The sequence below is a fragment of the Lissotriton helveticus genome, chromosome 12 (genome assembly GCF_964261635.1).
Source record: "Lissotriton helveticus chromosome 12, aLisHel1.1, whole genome shotgun sequence".
Lineage (NCBI taxonomy): Eukaryota > Metazoa > Chordata > Amphibia > Caudata > Salamandridae > Lissotriton > Lissotriton helveticus.
In genome coordinates, this window is record NC_136073.1 from 765986943 (window position 1) to 766001190 (window position 14248).

The window sequence follows — 14248 nt, forward strand, 5'->3', positions numbered from 1 at the left end:
ATCTGTAATGATGCATATTCTTCCACCGAGCCTTCACACAAAAAGTAATGATTATGTGCTCTCCCTATCATTAAGGGTAGCGTAGCAGAATGTAGCGTTGCTACAACTACTCTTTGGTGCCTTTCTAACAATCTATGTGATTTATGAATATATTTACGATGAGTTTTGCAAGAGTATAATTGACTGCGCGAACCTGTTAGTTATTTGCGTTTTTTTTCTTTTTGAGCAAAATACCAATACCATGCATTTTCTAAAAAAAACCTAAAAATGCCTAGCCTCACCGCCACTGCACCTACACCCTCTGTCGACCCTCGCTGCCGTCAATAAAACACGGATTGCTAAAATACAAACATCTATATTGGCTGTCCAGGGTGTCACTGTCGTGCCCCAGATAGGACTGCGAACCACACAGCAGCATCACCCGCAGGGGCTAGCGCCTCAGTGCTGGGCATCTGTAAAGAGCAAACGGGAAAGTTTGCAAAAACAAGTTTCTGTTTCCGGTGATAGAGAGTCTTATGAGGGGCTTGTATCGTATCGAATTATGCGGGTGCTCCACTCTGGCTGTATTTGATGGGTTCATCATTCTAAGACGAAAACATGTTTTCCAGAGAAAGAATTGAACGTTACTAGTTTCTGTAGCCTTTAGTGCCACCTAAAAGTGCAGGCGAGGCGGTACCATCTCATGACTGAACAGGATTGTGCTCCATCACCTTAGATGTAGGTTAGTGACGGTAGTACACTTGTGCACAGTTGCATAAAAGGTGGTACACTTCATTGTGCCATGGCTGGTGGGGCAATGTCTGTTCTCGCTTCAAGTGGTTGTAAATGTATTTGTTTGCGGTGGATTATTATATATATATATATATACCAGCAGCCCGTCCCGACGTTGTCCAGGTATGAATTGCTGCCGGCAAGTAGTATATTGTTTTGTAGGATTTTGTTTTGTTAGCATTTTTTATCTGTGACAGGCCTGTGAAACGCTCCGATTCACAGTGCACTGCTGATGCACTTAAGAGTGCGCGTTCAGGAGTGTGTGAACTCGAGTTTCCCTACTTTATTTTTCCTTGCAATATTATATAGCGCAAACTCGACAACATGGCATGAGCACAATTTACATTACAGAAGAACACATTCATTTGTGGTAGGCATGGGGAGACAAAGCGATTTGCCTGGAATCACAGGATGTTGAGCTGATGCCGAGATTCGAACGTAGCTCCCCAGCTCTAAAGTTTGCAATTCTAGAACTTGTGGCGGGAGGTGTGTCTAAAAGTGTATGTCTGTGCTGGCCATCAATGAGAGAGACCTGTGCATTTTTCAAATGGGTGGTGAAAAATATGAGTATGTTGCAAGAGATGTGGACCGCCGTGCCACCAATGTACTTACCGTGGGAAAGTAAACACCCATTATTCCGCAACTTTCTTTCCGCATACCATCACTCCGCATACTTTCATTACGAAAGTACCATGACTCCGCAATACCATTATAACGCATGGCATTACATTTTATATGCTTTTACCACGCATACATTTACAACGAAATTCGTTGTAAATGCATGAATGGTAAAAGCATGTTTTTTTCTATGTTTGGATAAGGTAAGTATGGGTATAGGGGTATATGTTTTGGGGGAACTGTGGTATATGTTTTGGGGTGTTTGGGTATTTTAAGAGTTCAGATATAGTTTTGGGTTATGGGGTACAGGGGTAGTTTTAGGGTTTAGGGATTGGTATGGGTTTTGGGGTACAGGGGTATTTTTAGGGTTCAGGGCTAGGTTTGGGTTTTGGGGTATAGGGGTATTTTTAGAGTTCAGGGGTAGGTTTGGGGTACATGGGGTATTTTAAGCGTTCAGGGCTAGGTTTGGGTTTTGGAGTACAGGGGTATTTTTAGGGTTCAGGGCTAGGTTTGGGTTTTGGGGTACAGGGTTATTTTCAGGGTTAGGTTTGGGTTTTGGGGTACAGGGGTATTTTTAGGGTTATGGGGTAGGTTTGGGTTTTGGGGTACAGGGGTATTTTAAGGGTTCAGGGCTAGGTTTGGGTTTTGATGTACAGGGGTATTTTAGGGTTCAGGGGTGGTTTTGGGGTACAGTGGTATTTTTAGGGTTCAGGGCTAGGTTTGGGTTTTGGGGTACAGGGGTATTTTTAGGGTTCAGGGGTAGGTTTGGGTTTTGAGGTACAGGGGTATTTATAGGGTTCAGGGCTAGGTTTGGGTGGGGTACAGGGGAATTTTTAGGGTTTAGGGATAGGTTCGGGTTTTGGGGTACACGGTATATTTATAGGGTTAAGATGGGTTAGTGTTTAAGGGTTTTGGGGTATTTTAAGGAGTAAGGGTGGGTTATGATTATGGGGTGCAGGGGTATTTAAAGGGAGCAGGGTGGGATTAGCACACTATATGAGACATGGCATGAAGGGCTGAACGTACCACACACCCCCAGCGTTTGTCACGCCCCCAGCACACGCCCACAGCACAACGCAGACACGCCCACAAGGGACTACTTTGCTGGCACGGTTCTTTTACCTTTTAAATGTAAATGGTGGGCGTCTGCATAGCCGATGTCCTTCTGCTGCAACTGCCCTTTCCAACGCTGTATTGGGTGTTGTGTTTGGTGCTGTGGTTCCTGAGATTACCCGCCTCAAAGTTTTGGGCTCTCTCTTTAATATATTAGTATAGATATATACACATTTATTATATATATACATTTATTTCTGCCGCATTTGGGCAGCGGAATTTTAACTTTCAATTACCTTACGCTGTTACAGCCTATTGCATATGTCTGCAAAACTATTAATAAAACCATCTTAGGTTGCCAGGGCCAGGCCTATTGGCTTTAACATTGCCTGTTTTTCAACTCCCGCCCAACAAACTTTAGAACAAGACGCTGGTCAAAGATGCTAGACAACCAACAAGCAATGCCATAAGGCACACGTCTAGACCCAAACTGTATCTTTTGTGACAAAACCTACGGAAAAACAGACTGGATTCTGTACCTATTTTTCTGGGGCAGCAGCAAACATGTTTTTCATAAAAAAAATACAAAGAAAAGAGGTACCTAGCAAAGAAGTACATAATATATCACCGTCTCTCATGCAAAATAGTATTGTTTCTTTGTACAATTTTGCATCCTTAGAGTGCATGCCAGCTCACATCTGTTCTATGTTCCGAAAACTTTGCATGACACTTTTAATCTTGATTTAAAACTTCTGATGGTCGCCTCTCCTTTTTTCTTTGAACGACCATCTCTTTACCGTCCTTCCTTTGAATGTATCCTCTCTGAGTACAGCCTAGTGCAAGTCACGTGCATGTTTGCCCCAATCTACATTTGTATTTCTTAAGATTGCCCACACCTCATCCCCCAGATTGCAATCCGGCCTTCTTTAAATGTCATTCCCCGCATCCTGGCAATACCTAATCTGCTCTAACAAACCTGCTAATCCCACCTACCATCTGTGTGAACTCTCATACCACCCACCCATGTTGCCTGGCTTAAAGCACCTTAACTCCTCGTCAGAGGTAGTAAGCACTATATGAATGTGGCTCCCACTACAACAACTAGGGATCTCTGAAGAAGTTTATCTTATTTCCGATATATGTGTGAAATCTAAAGCCTCGGGTTCAAATGGCAGTAGCGCCGACAGGTCAATCAAGTGAGAACCATTGAGTTCTGTGGTCTGTACTCTAGTTTAATGAGTAAACCCACACCGAAGAAGTCAATAGACAGTGTTCTAAAGTGTTTGGTTCCATGCATGTCCCGCAAAGGTCAGAGTGCCATGACACCCTGTGAGTAACAAGCATTAAAAATGCAATAGGTCTCGCCTTTCATTAAGTTAAAGCCATTTGCTTTGCTATACAATACCATTAGCAGAGCAAATGGCTTTAATTTAATAAAAGGCGAGACCTGTTGCATTTTTAATGCTTGTTAGCTTAGGTTGGTTAGTTAGCCACATTGTTAAGATAGTCTGACATTTTAGTCAGCAGAGCGCTTATTTCATAGATTTCTAGATTTGGTTTTAGCCTTGTAACTATGTATTTAAAACAGCCTGCAAATGGCTTGACAACACACTAGGTCTCGTTGAAGCTGTTTGATCACTTACCAACTATGTTATGTTTTTTAGGTCAAAGCCTAATAGCCAGTGCAGCTGTCTGGTTGCGAAAGACTTCATGGGGACATTCTGAAAGCTTCCCTGAGAATGCATTCCGCCTATTGCTTACCATTGGCTTTGTGTTTTGTAACCCTTGCTTGCTTGCTTTCTATTTTTTGCAGTTATTTGTTTTAGGCTGTAGAGCATGTCTTTGACTCTCCAGTGAAGCATAGCAAGTTTACCACCTCTCTAACTGACTCATTGTAATCTTCCACGAGTGCTCGCTTTCTGGTATTTTTTTTCTTTTACATGAGGCACTCAATAAAAGATGTTTTTTGCCTCCTATCTTTCTGCTTGACTGATTCTTCTTATCTTTGCCTCTAATCTTGCGTGTGTGTGAGGAACAATGTTATGTCTACAAGCTTGTTTATTTTGGTTAGTGCGCTTTACTAATAGCATAATTTAAACATCCTCATCCTCAATTTCATGCCTATGCCATGGGTGCTGGAAAAGTGGGAGTAGGGGGTGCCAAGGCACCTCCACAATAACCATCCTGGAGTTCAGAAATGAGTGAGCAATAAACAGGCCTTTAAGATTTGTTTTTATCTTGCCACATTTGCTGTGCATTTTAGAGACAGAGGTCAAATATTAGGCTCTGTCTTCCAAGGGAGGTTGGTGTTTACTTTTCTTTATCTGAAGCCAAAGTAAGAAGATTTATGTGACAATCTTGCTTGGAAGGCTGAAGAATGTTGTTTTTTACTAGCACACAAATAAATATAAATGCCAGTAAATTAACTGTACAAATATTTCTGAACATATAAGAACTAGGAAAGCACAAATTAAGCACATGTTTTTGTAGTTCTGAAGTGTAATGGAAACAAATATTTTAATAAGATCAAACCAAATCAAAACACTAGATGATGCTGATTTCCACACATATGTTTATGCATTGTATAGTTTTATCAGTAAAACTGTATGTCTGTGTGCAACCGCAAAGGTAGTTACACTTGAAAATGAGTTGCCTGTAAATGCAGTGCCCTACCACACCATGTATACTCCACTCTATAACACTCTAATCCACGTCATTCTACGCCCCTCCACTTCACCCTACGCAAATATATTCCACTCTATGCCACTGTACACTTCACTCTACACCACTCTACTACACAACACACTGCTCCACTCTACTACATTTTACACCACTCCACTCTATGACACCCAAAGACAATTTACTTCACTCTGCACCACTCCACTGTACAACACTACCCCATCATTGCCACTGCTCTCTACTTCACTCCATGATATTCTACTCCATTGTATGCCCCTCCACTCCATACCTCTCCATTCTACAACACTCTACTCCACTTTACTTGACTCTCTGCCACTCTTACACTTGAATCCACTTTATGCCTCTCCACCCTACGACACTTTACTCCACTCTACACCACTCCACGACCCTCTAAGCTACACCACTCCATGCCACTTTACTCTACAATACCACTCCAGTCTACACCACTCCACTATACCCCACTCCACGCAACTCCATGACACCCTACTCCACTCTACACAACTCCACTCTATGACACTCCATTCTATACCACTTCACGGTAGGGCACTCCATTATGCTACACTCTACACCACTCCACTCTATGACAGTCTACGATAATCCACTCTAAGTCACTCTATGCCACTCCACAACACTCTACTCCACTCTAGGCCATTCCACTCTATACCACTCCACTCTAAACTACTTCCCACCACTCTACGACACTCCATTCTACTCTATGACACTATACAATACTCCACTCTATGATGCTCTTCTCCCTTCCAGTCTACTTCCCTTTGTGCCACTCTACTCTATGACGCTCTACTCCTTTCCAGTCTACTCTACTTTTCCCACTCCACTCTACTCCATCTATTCCACGCCCCTTCACTTTACTCCAGCCTACACCACTCCACTCGATTCCACTCTATGCCAGTCCACTTTACACCATTTCTCTCTACTCCACTCTACACAACACCACTCTAAAACACTGTGCTCCACTCCACGCTATGACACTTCACTCTATGACACTCTTATCCACTCTATGCTACTTTACACCATTCTATACCACTCCTTTGTACGGCACTCCACTCTAAGCCAATATATGATATGCCACTCCACTCTGCGACACTCTATGCCACTACACGATACTCCACTCTACACTACTCCACAACACCACTGCACTCTACACTACACTAGTCTATTACACAATACTCATTTACAGTCTATGACTGTCTACTCCACTGTCTACTCCACTCTATCTACACCACCCCACTCTATTCCACTCAAGGACACTCTACTCCATGACACTCTAAGCCATTCCACTCTATGCCTCTCCACGCCCCTTCACTCCACAACACTATCTTCTACCCACTAACTTTTAGCCATTTGAACAACAGCAAACCTGGTGTACAACATGGCTAAAACACGTTGGCAAAGACAACAGCTGTCGCATAGACGAGACCTGTTGGCTTTGCCTATGCTTCTTTAATCTTTCCGTTTACCTTCGGGAGTCAGTTGGCTTAAGAAACGGTGATGCAACTAGGCAGCAGAATTAGCAAGCGACACTGACGGTTCTCACTGTCACTTCGGCTTACAATTTCTGTCAAACGATAAGGATAAACACAAAAGAAGGACAAGCATAACAAATTGCACGTGAGCCTACCCGGAAGCTTTCACAATTTTATCCGCCATCTTGAAGTTGTACAGAATGTTTCGAATATTCGTTTGGTAAGACTTGAAATTAAAAAAGACTTACAATAATACTGAATGAACACGATCTCAAGTTTTACATACCAATAGCAAAAGGGTTATTTTTCTAACACTCATCAAATGTTGAATAATGATATGAAACCGTGCTGTTTCAAAGTGCAAACATAGCGTCATCGCCAACATTTTTTTTATGAGTAATAGTAGCGGGTCTCTAAAAGGGAGTATGTTTTTCCGCAGTTATCCTGCGGGATTCTGTCAACGTTGTCCATTTTCTCATCCCAGGAAGCCAGGAGGTTGACGGTCGCTCATGGGCCGTTAAAATGCCTAGAATTAATGTTGCTGTGCTATTCAGTAAAACGAAACTCAGCGACGTGAACACTGATGGAGGGTTAATAAGGTAGACTTCCTTTTAACATTAAAAAGGGTATTTTCAGTGTAGGGGCTGGCTCAGAAAGGTTTATATTTTAATTGAAAGATGCTATCCAAAGAAAACGTCACATGCCTCTGAAAAGAAATAGTAAATGGTGTATAATTGTGTACTATTTTTTGTATTTCAATTTCATATAAAATTACGAATGACAATTTGTTTTGTATCAACAACAAATAATAATTGACAAAAGGTAGACCTTTCTTCAAAAACCGCTTTCTCATTCCAAGTTGACTCCATAATATACTTCAAACGGGTTGAACCGAGGGTATTCCAACATGGATGCTTACGCGAGCTCGTGATGTACAGAACGGCGAAGTGTTCACAGTCCGCGAAGTGCATCCCGGGGGCCACTGTTCAGTAGGAGGGGTAGTAGGGGGGGTGAACAGAGTCGAGAAGATGGCGGCGGACGGGCCCCTAGAACCTGGTCGGAAAGGCTCTCCTCAGTTCCTGCGTTGCTTCTCACGCATGTGTCTTTGACTTGCTTCTGGAGCGGCGGAACCCCGGAAGGTTCCAGTGGGTTTTCGGGTGGGCACAGCGGCCTTTGGCAGCGGGAGCCCATGGACGGAATCTAGCGCCCCTGCCCGGTGGGTTATTGCCAGGGTCCTCCTAAGACCCATGGGGGGCTGGGGCGTAGCTGGGGGCAGCCTGCGCATCAGGTGGGCAGGACTGGTTTGCTAAACTGTCACAGATATCTTGGATTCTGGGAACCAGTCATAAGTTCCACTTAGATTCCTGTGTTTACCTAAGCTCTTGACGTTCGCCCTCGCACGCACCAGATGTTTACAATTTTGTATCCCTCATAGATTGTTTATCCTACGAACCCCTGCATTACAACACAATATTAATATCAAAGCGACCCGAATTTCAACATTATCTATATGCTATAGTTTCATGCTAACATTTAGCCTAGCACACTGAAATGCGGAACCGTATGTTAAACCGAATTCACCTGGTATTTCACGAATTTCTGATCACCTTGCATCTACCTTAAGTGATGCATACTGTTTACCGACAAGTCTTAGCTTGTGTATTAACACTTGCTGTACTGGAAGTGAAAGTACATTTACTGATTGAGGAAATTACGACCATCTCTTGACATGGAAAGCTGCATGTAAATCTCAAGATCTTAATGAATTTCTGACCAGATATTTAGAATAATATTTACTATTAATTAGATTTTCTGATCGTGTCGGTTATCCTACACTCATTTCGATAGTGTACACCTGATGGATATATGACTATTCTGTTAGGTCTATAGTTAGGTGGGCTCTCACATTTCCCAGGTAGGAGCTAGGGCTTTCACTTTCAAATCACTTAAAAAAAAAAAATTCCATCCTTACTTATTCTGTCGTGCAGTTATGTCCTTGGGAGGCAAAGTTATAGACAAACCAAAACATGCCTTTTCCGTGCAAAATGCGGTGCACAATAACTACTCACCAGCAACTGCCACTGTATTATCTATTTTTGTTATTGTTACATGTTTTTGTGCTTTTGTTACTCCAAACGCAATGGTATAAAACCCACTTTTCCATGGGATCCGTGAAATATGGATTTTTATCAGCATATTTATTTATTTAAAGAGTTATATAAAGAGTAAACATGACCGTAGGGCAGTGGTCTCCAAACTTTTTAATGCCACACCCACTTCCCCTAAAAAAAATAAAATATATATATATATCACTGGGGCCACCCTACATTTTTTCACAATTCTGTTAAACTGGTAACGTTTAAATATGTCTAGACTTATTTAAACATTGCAGTTAGTTCTGTTACCGTTTTAAAAATTCGATCAAATACATGATTGCCACACACACACTATTCTAGCAAAGGTAGGCCTTATTAGCCTGTAAAAGTATCCATAGTTTGATTATTAGAAGTGTGGGTGGGGGTATGAAGAATATTTAGAGTCCCTTCCCTTTTGACACCTCTCTCAGCCAGGAAATAAATGACAAAAGATGTTAGTGACGGCCCTTTACAGAGCAACTTACTGCCTCTCAATTTTTTCTGCTGAAATCAAAGCACTGTTATCAGCATGATGCTTCTTTTGGCCAGAGCATGGCGCCCCGTGATCATTTGAGGCTCCCCCCTAGGGTATTGGAGCGCTATAAATAGTCCAGAACAGAGGTAAAACATGAACAAAAATGTGATTGGTTACATTACAGTATTCTCCAAGTGCTAGCACATCCAAGCGTTGTCCTTGGTCTAGAACAGATTCAACACATACATCGAAATATGTTCTGTTACAGTACAAATGTTCATCAAGCAACCAAAGCTCATTTACAAAACAGTAAGCGTTTCCTCTAAAGATGAGCATAATGACAGCTCATTAACAACCCTGTGCTGACCTTAAAGAAGCATCATGGGAACGGTTGGTGTCCACTTGCTCTTCTAGGGATCCCAAGGGCTTTTGGGCGGTGGGTAATGGAAGGCAGCCCAATGTGGCTGCGCAAGATGATATAGGCTCCTCTTCCACCAGCCCTTTGGGTTGCCCACTATCACAAGGTGTACGCTTTGGATAAAGATCTCCCCACTCACCAGGGTGACCCTGATAACCTGTACCCACTTGAGATTAGGTGTGAGTATGAGGAGGTCTATGATGCCATCATGGGTAGCCGCCCAATAAAGCACCCGGGCCTGATTGGATGCCCATGGATTTATACAAGGCAGAACCACACCTCTGGGCTTCCGTTCGGACTAATGTCCTTAATGCCATGACCCAGTTAGGCTTACCGTTGACCTGGAAATCTGCTATCATAGTCAAAGTGTTTAAGAAGGGAAATAGGCTGAACCCTACCTGCTATAGATCAATCTCCCTGTTAAGCTCAGTGGTTAAGGTGGTTGGGTGTATTGTCCTTCAGCTAGTGGAAGCTTGGGCCTAGGCAAATTATATGTCCTGTCCAATACGGATTTAGGGAAGGGAGGGGTACATTGGAACAATCTCTGAACTTTAACCTCATTATAGGGAAATATGTTGTGGGGAAGCAAGGGTCCATCTTCCTTGCATTTATGGACCTCCGTAGCGCCTTTGACAAGGTGAACAGGTCTAAGCTTTGGGACATTATTGGAGTAATGGGATTGCCGGCTCAGTTGATCGATTTTCTTGAAGCTCTTCATGCGGATGTAAATGCCGGCATCAGATACAGTACAGTGGGGTTGACAACTGAAGGTTTTAGCCTGCCGCGGGGGGGGGGGTCAGGCAGGGATGTGTGATGGCACTAATTTTGTTTCTATTATATATTAATAGCCTGAATACCTGCTTGAGCGAAAATGGGGTTGATCTGCCAAGAGTAAAGTCTTGTTAGCGTGCCTACCCTTTTATATGCCGACAACGCCGTACTGATGGCCCGAAAGGCCAATGGGTTAAAACTCCTGGTTTGTTAAGTTCATGGACGATCTGGACCTAGATACAAACATCTCAAAGACCCATTATATGGTCTGCGGGAGAAAGCAAAACTAGAACAAGACCCATTGACATCAAAGGGCAAAAAAGTTCTGGGGTTTCCACCTTTCCCTACCTGGGGGTATCATTCGATCAACAGAACAAGCCTGTTGCGCCCTGTTAGGATTTTCACTGTCAGTGGGTAATAAGCCGATTTTGCCCCTGTTGCAAATCTACAAAATGAACTGTCCCCCAGTCCTGACATTTGATGCAGCCATTTGGGGGTACAGTAGGTGTAGGGCAATCTAGCTTGAAGAGGACAGATTCTGTAGAAAACTTCTGGGGCTGTGTCCAAACAGTTCCTCTATTGCAACCCATTAGGAACTGGGTTTAAACTATGTGGAGGATCAGGTTAAACTGGCTCCACTGTTACTCTTGATATCTGTTTGGGTTGACGAGAGACTGTGATTCAACATGAGCGTGATTGAGGACTGCATGAAATGCATATATAGCCATAAGATTCCGTGGATAAATACATAAAATCTGTTGCCCATTCTCTAGATTGTATGGACATTTTTAACTGGCCACACTGCCTTAAAAAGGGTGATTTTGGTCTTTTCAAGGAAAACATTCTAAATAAGTTTAAAGACGAGAGGGAAGCCTGGGCATTGGAGAAAAACTCCATCAGATCCTATCTACTTTTGAAATCTGTCGATGGTGTTGAACCTTATCTCATAGTAGTTAAACACCCCAGGGACAGATTCACTGCTTACTAAATTTCGCCTGGGTACGATTCGTACTATGATTTGTTTCCCTCCGGGTCAGTTCGATCCCCATGCCCTTTTATCTTGCCCTTGTGCTGATAGTTCACACCAGACCTTAATATATCTGGTTTTATTTTGTAAATACTATGAATTCTTGTGCAAAAGGTACTTACAACCATTTTTATTAAAAACAAGGGGTTTTACTTAATTTAGCTATGTCTTTTTACATTTATAGTTATTAACTGATCAGGCTGTGATGTTGGCGGTTACTGGTTATTTAAAAGGTGCCTTACACTGGAATAACATAATGTGTGCCTAGTAAATAATGATGTATATGTTAGGCTGGGCAGCAAATTTTATAAGGTTCTTAAATGCTCACTCATCGTCTTTTCAGAATTAATTGTACTGTATTGTGCTTAATAAGGTTTTTAATATTTTACTGTAGTTCGTATACTTATGTTCCTATCTTTTATGATTAGGATGCATACTCGAATAAAGAACAACCCTGTAGTGCTATACAATTGTGAGGGTAACGAGTGCTATACAAAATGAAGGACCAACTTGTCCATAATTGTATCAGCGATTTATACATTTACTGTGAACAAAACCTAAAGTAAATATTAATGTAAAAACATGTTACGGGTAATGTTACATGCCATATCAGGGTTTTATTGACATTTACAAACACTAATCAATCAATCATTTGTAAAGCGCGCTACTCATCCATGAGGGTCTCAAGGCGCTAGAGGGGAGGGGGAAGAGGGAGCAGCTACTGATCGAACAGCCAGGTCTTGAGAAGTCTCCTGAAGGTCAGCAGGTCCCGGGTCTGTCGCAGGTTGGTGGGGAGGGTGTTCCATGTCTTGGCGGCGAGGTGTGAGAATGATCTCCCGCCAGTGGTTGTTCGGCGGATACGTGGGACGGTGGCGAGGGCGAGGTTGGCAGAACGAAGCTGGCAGTTCGGGGTGTAGAAGTTGTTCGTTGAGGTATACTGGTCTGGCGTTGTGGAGTGCTTAGTGAGCGTGGGTGAGGAGCTTGAAGGTGATCCTCTTGCTGACTGGAAGCCAGTGCATGTCTCTCAGGTGGGCGGTGATGTGGCTATGGCGGGGGATTCCGAGGAGGAGGCGAGCGGAGGCGTTTTGTATGCGTTGCAGTATTTTCTGGAGTTTGGCTGTGGTTCCTGCATAGAGGGCGTTGCCGTAGTCCAGCCTGCTGCTGACGAGGGCTTGTGTGACCGTTCTTCTGGTTTCGGTGCGGATTCATCTGTAGATCTTGCGGAGCATGCAGAGGGTGTTGAAGCAGGAGGAGGAGACAGCGCTGTCTTGGTGGGTCATAGAGAACGTTGAGTCCAGGATGAACTCCAGGTTGCGAGCGTGGTTGGTTGGTGTAGGGGCGGTGCCCAGCGAGGCCGGCCTCCAGGAGGCGTCCCATGCGGAAAGGGTGGAGCCGAGGATGAGGACCTCCGTCTTGTCAGAGTTCAGTTTCAGGCGGCTTGTCTTGATCCATTCTGCGACGGCCTTCATTCCCTCGTGGAGGTTGGTTTATGAAGTTTAAGAATCCCCCTCAATGGCAATTTTCAACTACATTACACAGTTACATATTTTGTATTATATACTTTTATGTGATACTATACTCGCATCTGAAATCATGGCATTATAATATAAATGTTCTAATTTGCAGCTAGCTAAGGAAATCTCTTCCGGTTGTTTTTTTTGACTCCTCATGCTGTCAATCTGTACGTTTAGTGACGTGGCATAAAGATGGCAGTATATAGAGTGGCTCAAAGGATGAGATAGGTTCTGGTCTTTTTGATTGCAAACCCTCTATCTTATGTTGGATTATTCACTCACAGTTTATCCTCGAGTGACTTTTGTTTTCAATCATTTGATGGTATGTAATTATTCTTGAAAGGCACACCTCCCTGAATGATATATTGTTGTACTTAAAAATGGTACATCCTACGATGAATCTTGGTATTGACTCTGCATCTCCTGAAGAGAACAAATTGGAGTGCCACGTGGTTGAGTGTAATATGTTGCCAAATTTTCCCCACCGAAGGGGATCTTGGTATTTATCCTAAATCCCGAATATCCATATTATTTTTTGTGTGTTTGCTTTAATGCGTGCATATCTTCAAGGGATAACAAATGTAAAACAGTGCATAATTTTACTGGGCTATGTGCATCTGACTGTAAATAGTCCATAAGGTACACGTGGCACATGTTAGATGTGTTTATAGGCCAAAAACCTGATGGCAATACATGCTTGTGATGGCACTAGACCATACATGTTACAGGTTTGTTTTTCTATTTTCAAATAATGCATATTTATTGTTCAGTGAACTCTGAAAGAGTAAGTTGCGAAGAAGCACATGACTTTTTGCCAACATGTCAAAGCCGGTATTAGAGCCCGGATCTTCTAGTTCCAGTATCAGTAAATTAACCACTACGGTACATTTGTTTTAGCTCATAGTTTATTTGATTTGACTTTATGCACTAAACCTCCCCACACTGATTGTTACTATTTATCTGCAGCATAGCAGATGTTGTGACTACAATTTAACAAGATCTTTCCTGTAGTGAAGTGTGACCGTTCCCCTTGTTGAGTAGGTTCTGCTCTTGTTTTAAGGTACAGCCTTACAGCTACCAAACATCCATTCAGGGGTCTTATCTATCTTTCCACCTCATGTCCACAAAGCAAAGTTTGATGTTTACTGTAAATGTCCATCAAGTTCTTGATTTATGCTCTGCTGATTTTGGGAAAATAACTCAACATGTACAACTTGAGTTCCTGACGTGGGATTAGATATTTGTTTCAAATCTCCTTTGCATTGATCTTGATTTTGTTCCT

At 42.7% G+C, this 14248-nt stretch overlaps 1 protein-coding gene across 3 annotated transcripts in view; it reads left to right on the top strand.

Moving 5' to 3' along the window:
* Positions 1 to 7125: 7125 nt before the first annotated feature.
* DCAF8 (DDB1 and CUL4 associated factor 8) overlaps positions 7126 to 14248 on the top strand; it is a 317296-nt gene continuing 310173 nt past the window's right edge. The window contains exon 1 of one of the 3 annotated variants that reach the window (XM_078670069.1): positions 7126 to 7225. The gene's annotated coding sequence lies outside the window, so the exon portion shown is untranslated. Of the gene's footprint in view, positions 7226 to 7607; positions 7843 to 14248 lie in introns of those variants that run through there. The other 2 variants (XM_078670070.1, XM_078670068.1) reach the window with 2 other exon arrangements.